The sequence below is a fragment of the Triticum dicoccoides genome, chromosome 3A, assembly GCF_002162155.2.
Source record: "Triticum dicoccoides isolate Atlit2015 ecotype Zavitan chromosome 3A, WEW_v2.0, whole genome shotgun sequence".
Lineage (NCBI taxonomy): Eukaryota > Viridiplantae > Streptophyta > Magnoliopsida > Poales > Poaceae > Triticum > Triticum dicoccoides.
This window is the reverse complement of record NC_041384.1, coordinates 98,658,644-98,666,749: the sequence shown is the minus strand read 5'-3', so window position 1 is coordinate 98,666,749 and position 8,106 is coordinate 98,658,644. Positions and strand designations below refer to the sequence as shown.

The following is an 8,106-nucleotide window of genomic DNA, read 5'->3' as shown; positions in this document are numbered from 1 at the left end:
AACAGATCATGGTATCTTCAACGAGGTGGCCAGGCAATTCAGCTCGTGGAGCTCCGTTCCCGGCCGCTGAGTTAGCATAAATTGCTTCCAGGGAGAAAAGAACATAAACATATAATGGCTCCACTCGAAAGTAAAAATGTTAGTAGTACTACTCCATGAAACAAAAGGTATAATTTGCACTGCATAAGGAGTTACAGACAACAAATGTTTCCATGGGCAACATTTTAGGCATTGCAGACTTGCAGTTGGTTGATAGTTTAGTCATGGCTACGTATTTTAAACAACTAAAACCATATTGCATGCACATCACTTTTCAAACCAATGTATTTGATCATGTCAAAGATGAAAATGAGCTCGTCGTGATCATGGGGCAGGTATGACAAGCACATCATTGGCAGAATTCAATTGGCTATGGGTTGACAAGCAAGTAGAGTGGAACCATATGTTGCAAGATCAGCACCTCGAGCAGCCAAAAGTCAGGATACCGAATGTGGCATGCAGCAGTTGGGCTTAATCCTTGGCTCCAACATGCCGTCTAAGAAAATTTTATGGATGTCACAGTTACATTGAATCTACATACGGGAATAAGGCAAGCCAAGCTGCATTACTGGCAGGCAGAATTCAACTGGACATAAACCACGAGTTTAGCAGGCAGGCACGGGGGTTGATCTGAGCCATCCATTGCTCAATCCAACTTCTCGGACACCGCCTTTCCCACCCTTTCCCACGGTTCAGAACTGAGGAAGCTTCATCCACGAGTTCATGACTGACGCGCCAGCATGTGCGGCTGTCACTAGGTGCTATATATGTACACTATAGTTGCCATTGCATTGCTTCCAACAGATTGTGGTATCTTCAAGGTGCCACTTTCGCTACCACAGCCAATTCTGGCCATGACCTCCGCTAACAGCGGCGATGGCCAGAGCAGCTCAACAAGGGCACACTTCGCGCTGGTGCAACTGTTGGCGCAGGGCCACACCATCCCCAGAATCGACATGGCGTGCCTGCTGGCAGAGCATGGCGCGCAGGTCAGCTTCATCACCACGCCGGTGAACGCCTCCAGGTTGGCAGGATTTGCAGCCAACGTGAAGGCGATGTTCCTGGTGATTCAGCTCGTGGAGCTCCGGTTCCCGGCCGCTGAGTTCGGCCTACCGGACGGTTGTGAGAACCTCGACATGATTCATACCATGGACCTGCTCTCAAAATTCCTGAAGGCCATCGGTGCGCTTCAGGAGCCGCTCATAGCCCACCTCCGTGAGCAGCAGCACTCACCTCCGAGCTGCATCATATCTGACATGATAAACTGGTGGACAAGTGACATTGCCAGGGAGCTCGGCATCCCGAGGCTCGCCATTATTGACTTTTGTGGTTTCTCATCCCTAGTCAGGTACAACCATGAGAGGCAAATTTTCAGTAGTAAATTTTGTACTGGATGTATTTTTCCTGCTATAGTTAAGTGCTTTACTTCAACAGTAAGGGGATATTAGTGTAAATTACTTCTAGAGAGAAAACAACATGCACATATAAAATGCTACAGTCGAAAGGAGACAAGTTAGTAGTACTACTCTAGTACTCTATGAAACCAAAGGTGTAATTTGCATTACATAAGGAATTACAGACAACAAATGTTTTCATGGGCAATTTTTTAGGCATGTTGCAAACTTGCGGTCGGTTGATGTTTGTCGAAGAAGTCTGCACCTCTATGCATTTTAAACAACTAAAACCATCTTGTAGGGACGTCACTTTTCAAACCAATGTATTTGACCATGTCAAAGATGAAAATGAGCTCGTCATGATCACGGCGTTCCCAACACCACTAGAGTTGAAGAAGGCTAAATCCCCTGGAGGCGTTTCCATTCCTGGTGCGGACCAAATCCATGGCATGATCCTTGAGGAGACACTGAGATGCGACGGTGAGGTCATTAAAAACTTTCAGGAGCTTGAGGCATTGTACATCGAATCGTTTGAGTAGATGACAGGAAATAAGGCCTGGATGACTGGGCCAATGTGTCTCTGCCACCGAAACAACAACGTAGTAGCCGCAAGAGTAAACAAGGCGTCAACGGATGAGGCACATTGCTTTCAATGGCTTTATTCAATGAAGCCAGGCTTAGTGGTCTTTGTCAACTTTGGCAGCCTGCTTGCACTACACCTCAACAACTTGTTGAGCTGGGACTGGGACTTGAAGCCTCACAGAAACCATTTATTTGGGTGATTAAAGGAGGAGCTAAGCTTCCAGAAGTCGAGGAATGGCTCGCAGATGGGTTTGAGGAGCGTGCCAAAACAGAGGCATGATCATAAGGGGTTGGGCGCCACAAGTGATGATCCTGTGGCACCAAGCCATTGGAGGATTTGTGATGCACTGTGGGTGGAACTCAACAATAGAGGGTATTTGTGCATGTGTGCCCATGATCACATGGCCGCACTTTGTGAAGGTGTTTGTGAATGAGAAGTTGGTGGTAGATGTGCTGAAAATCGGGGTGGAGGTTGGAGTGCAAGGAGTTATACAGTGGGGAAGTGAAAACAAAGAAGTTATGGTTATAAGAGATGCCATGGAGACTGCAGTGAACACCCTAATGGATGAGGGGGAGGTTGCAAAGGAGTTAAGGGTGAGAGCAAAACACTACGCCATTATGGCAAGGAGGGCTTTCAATGAGGAAGGTTCTTCGTATAACAACACAAGGCTATTGATTCAAGAAATGGGAAACAAGATAGATTTACATGGTTGATACAGATGGTAATAAGATCTCTTTTCCAGTGTGAACATAAAGGGAAAGAAGCTATAGTACAACAAGGTTGTCTTGTCCTGTTTATATCAAAAGTAGCTAAAGGATCAAACTCAAGAGTAGTGAGGAAAATATATTGTTTTGAATGTACTAGTTAGTGCTCCTAGCTGCCAAAATCCATCCAAATATGCATTTTAGTCTTCTAAACTAATTTTTTGGATAAATGTATGTTTATCTTAGCTTGTGGAGGCACAAAGAGGTGTAAATAACTTCAAATAATCCATGGTGTAAGAAAAGCACATAAACAAAATGAATGTTTCATAAGAAGTGTCGAGACTTGCTGAACAATCATGAACAAGTATGGTCATCAATATTGTAGCGACCCGACCTCAAACAGTCAAGCCTCTGTGTATCCGTGCCATCCCTGGATCGGTATGCTGGCACACACAGTACATCAATGTATATATCAAAGTGCAATCACATGTATAAATAACGTAAAACTGATATATATATATATATATATATATATATATATATATATATATATATATACCTCATAAGTCTCAGTGGAAACAAACATAAGGGTGTGAAGTCCATCAACGCCAACGGCAAGTTGAGTGTAGACCGTAAACCTACAACGTAACTCTTACTCGTCATAGAAAATTCCTGTAACATAAGACGTTGCAGCCCTGTAGGTCAGTACATTGAATGTATTGGCAAGTCACATCATAAGAGTAATGAACCTATTTGTACATGCAATTGGGCTGGTGGAAAGCTCTAAGTTTAGTTTTTGCATAAAGCGAGTTTTTCCCTAGAATAAAAGATATTATTCTATCAATATTGTATAGCATAGGATGAGTTGGTAAACCCAACTCAATCCATTCCCAAAGTTTCATTTAAAACCCAACTATTTAATTAAGAGTGATGAGATCTCCCAGCATTTCCACTACTAGATGCTCAAGTCGTCCGTAACCGGGGACCCGGCTAATCGATTAGGTTTTAACACTCTGCAGAGATTTGGCACTTTTCCCCACAAGACTCGATCGCCTCCCTTCAAATTCTCGCACTGCCTGGTGTTTGAGAACAGGATGACCGAGACATAGTCTTTCGAAAGTATTTCCCCTTAACCTACGGATAGGCCGGTACACCTACTCATTCTACATCTGCTAGCCCATCCCGGAAGGGGTCACGCTAACTACTCAACTAAGCCAGAGCCCAATTGGCTTGTGGCTGCATGCGTAAGCTTCTAGACATGAGAATACGATTGATCTCTTTGAGCCTGGGCGGCCGACCACTAGTGGTGCACCACCATGGATTAACCATGCATGCTCCCACTGTACTTCGCCACCATTCAAACCAAATACCGCCCAGGTAGTTCATTTACAAGTCTTGGTCCTGATTACTACTTTGTCACTCATGTCTCACCATGCTCGCTTCCCAAACCACGTCTACATTTAGCGAGGCAAAAATAAACTTACACGATGGTGACAAGGATGTATAGATCAGACCTACCTCAATGAACTACTAGGTAACGACATAGCCATCTGGCAACAATAAATCCTACCATGCAATCCTACCACAAAAGGACTAAGTGCATAATATAAACATAGGTAATTGGAAGAATGGTCAAAGGTGAACTTGCGTGGTAACAGTTGATGAAGATTATATCACTCTTAGAAATTTACTTAATAAAACTATTCGTCACTCTCCGATGAAAATCTATAAGGTCAAACATTGCATTCACATAAGCAATCATTTCGGAGAACCTAATAACATGCAACATGAAAAGACTCGGAAAATCCAAATGAACACACAACACACTTAACTATCAAAAGAAAATACTAAGTGCAAAACAACATAGGGCATGGGTGCAAAAAAAATTATGACGTGGACCACAGTGCATACTAGGCATACGAGTAAAACTACGATGGATAGATCCTAATGTGTGAAAAATATCGTGAGATAGGTCCAAGTGATAGGGTTTGGCAACGGTGACACGGTGCAAAAAGAATCACATAAATCGGAGCTACGGTTTAGGAGATATGGCCAGTTGAAGTTGGAATTCAAACCTGAATAAATTCAAATTTGAAATTGGCCAAAAGTTTTCAAAGCTGGTTCTCCGCATAAAGCTATTCGAGACGAACATTTTGCCGCTGGTTTCGTCGAATTTGGAGTTACGGTTAAAAAGTTGTGGCTAACTAAAGTTCAAGGACCAATCTGCAAATCCTAGGGACTAATCAGTGAAACAGAAACTAAATATACTGCAAACAGGCCCTTGGCCACGTGGCGTCTCGTGGCTGGCTGAGCAGCGTTCGCTGTGGAAGCTTATACGGCGAATGGCCGTAAATAAGGAAAACACCTACAAAGGAAAAAATAAAAGTAAAACCGGGATTGTTTTAACTAAACCGATCGGTTTAATAAAAAACGTGGTTAACTGCGTTGTTTTTTTATGAAACCAAGGGTGGGGCGCTTACAGCGGGCGGTCGGTGGTCGGCGACGAGCAGCGATGGGGCGGACAGGGCGGCGGCTCCGGCGCTCCTCGTAGACAGGGAAGGAGGCTGCGGGGTCCGACGCGGCGTGGGCGATCCGGTGGCGGGGTCGGCGGCGGTCGGGGTGGTCGGGACAAGGCGAGGCAAGACGGCGGCTCCAAGCTCCAGCGAGGGCGCGCTGCGTCGGGGCAGCGACTCCGGCGATCCTAGGGGAACAAGAATATGTCAACCAGGTGCTCCTGGACCCGTGCAATAGCTTGGAGAAGAAAAACAGGGTCGAGGAGGCCATACGGACAGCGTAATACCCCGGCAAGGTAGCTCCGGCTGGCGAGATGCAAAGCGTCGTGGTGCCGGCTATGGACGGCGTGGGTCGATGTGGAGTGGAAGGATGAGACGAGGAGGTCTGGGGGCATTTATAGGCGCGGAGAGGAGGCGCGGGGCTGCGGGATAAGCCTTATCCCGAGAGCTTCGGCCGGCGGGTTCGCGCGGAGCGCGTGTGCGTGCTCATCCAGCGGGAGGAGCGGGAGGTTGGGAGTGACCTGGGGAGCGGGCCCCATCTGGCAGCGACGGGGGGAGAGAGCGAGCGAGGGAAGAGGGGCGCGGGCGAGCGATGCGAGTAGCGCTCGGGCGCTGGGCTAGCCTGGCCAAAACTGGCCATGGGCCAGTTGGGTGCGCTCCTGGGCCGAACTGGCCTCGGTCCAGGTGGTGTGCGTGTTTTTTTTGCAAAAACAAAAACTTCAACATAGGAAAAATAGCTAAACTTTTTACGTAGGAATATTATATACCAAAATGTTCATAAAAAACCCCGAATAAGATGAACTATTTTTCAAGTTCAACTAAATTCCGTAAAAATTCATAAAAGTCAAACAGTGCTACTATTCCATTTAAAATCAATAAAAATCATTTTTAAAATAGAAAAATGATTTCAAATTTATTTTCTCCTAATTTTCTATTGTAGGGAATCATTTTACCCTTATTTCCATTTATTTATTTTTAGGAGAAAAATAATTTGAATATAAACCCAAATAACTCCTAATTGGATTTGAATTTGGAATTTCAAACAACTTCAAATGGAAAATGAGTTTCAAATAACTTGAAAGTGACCTCCAAATTATTCCTTTGAAACTTCCAACTCTTTTATATTTTGAGGAAGTCATCTTATCCCCTCTCCTTTATTTTTCTTGAGTGGAAAATAATATTTGAACATTCGAGAAAACTCCAAAATGCAATAAATCATGAGAGGCAAATGATTTCAGATATTATTTTAAAATAACATCTACTGGTTTCATAACCCATTTCCATTTTATTTCTGATAATTGAAGGAGTCATAATTCCTTCTCTCTTTATTTTATTTCAATGAATGGAAATGTTTTTGAAACTCAAACCGGAAAACTTTCTAAAAGTGAACCAAATAAATTTAGAAGTGCTCCTCATCACTCCCCACTCTATTTCATATATTTTGAAGAAGTCCTATTATCTTCTCTCATGAAAATCCTTGAGTGCCATAAAGTTTCTGAGTTAAAACATTCTCAAATGGAATTCAAATCTTCTCAACCCCCTTTTCATTTCTTTAAATGAAAGAGAAGTCATATTATCTTCACTCTAGGGTTTTGTGATGAAATGAATTTGAATTCAGGAAGATCAAAATGCAAGATGAAAAGTTTTGGGACAGTCCTTTTATTCCCTCGCATCCAACTTTCAAAAGTTTCAATTTCCACTCAATCAATCACACAACAAGCAAACAATCAATCATAATTATGTATTTAATATAACATTCCAAAATTTAGAATTTTGGGATGTTACAAACTAGCACCCTTAAAATGAATCTCGTCCTCGAGATTCGGAGAGGCTAGAAAGAAGGTTCGGTTTGGGGGGTCTTCTTGAAAATCCATTAATCAACACATGGTATGGGGTGCTACCACCCTTAGAAGCATGGTTATGGTTCCAACAAAACTCATGTACTCCGCCCTTTGGGTTGACGGTGTCGGTCTTCTCATACTCCCTGGAGAAACTCTTTCTTTGAGGCTCTTCTGGTAGGGCATAACCTTTTCCTCAAAATCTTGAGTCCTTGCATCAAAATATGATCCTTCCGAGACTTGACAGGTCTGGCGCCAATGCTAAACAACTATCGAAAACCTCATGGTGGTCGACATTTTTTTTTGGTTTCTCCTGCAGGAAAAGGATCTAGGTTGAACCTCACCGCATAACCTACGATTGGCAACAGGTGCATGTACAGGGTCTCCATCGTCCTGCCATTCTAAGGTTTTTTTGGCTTATCGTGTCAACGCTATTCTAGGGTTTTAAGTCTCTCTAATTTTTTTATCAACATATGATAGCTCATGATAGAAGTCTCCGGTATGGGGGACAATTCGTCCCGTACTTGAATTATTACTACATACGTAGATACTGAATCACATTTTCTAACACTTGGGCATACTCACAAGCATTGCAGAACTTCTCTTCTCCATGAACTGGGTTCGGGTAAATCCATTGGTTTTGCAAGCCACACAAAATCTCTATCGTTTCTTCACAACTCTCAGGTTGTACGTAACCTCCTATGAAATGTATGCTGATGAAATCATAGTTTCTTTCAGAATTATTTTCTTCAACAAGATTGTGCTTGTTTCCTTATCAAATCCTGGGTCGTGTGGGTTATGGCCCACTTCTACACTTGTATATCTTTAACTCATCCTTGGAGTTACTATTGTTCCATATTCCAACATTACATATCCTTTAAACCCAGTAGTACTTCATTCCTTCATACTCTTTGGGGTAACCATCATAACTAAAACCAAACTCCAACTCATTTGTCCAAACTCCACTCTATGGAATTCATTTTCTTTTCCATTGTTCAAGTGTTCACACAGACAAGTACCGCCAAAAAATGCACT

General features: G+C 43.3%; 1 pseudogene; it reads left to right on the top strand.

The window, feature by feature from the left end:
* The first annotated feature begins 893 nt into the window (after positions 1-893).
* LOC119271312 lies at positions 894-2,763 on the top strand (annotated as a pseudogene).
* Positions 2,764-8,106: the final 5,343 nt, after the last annotated feature.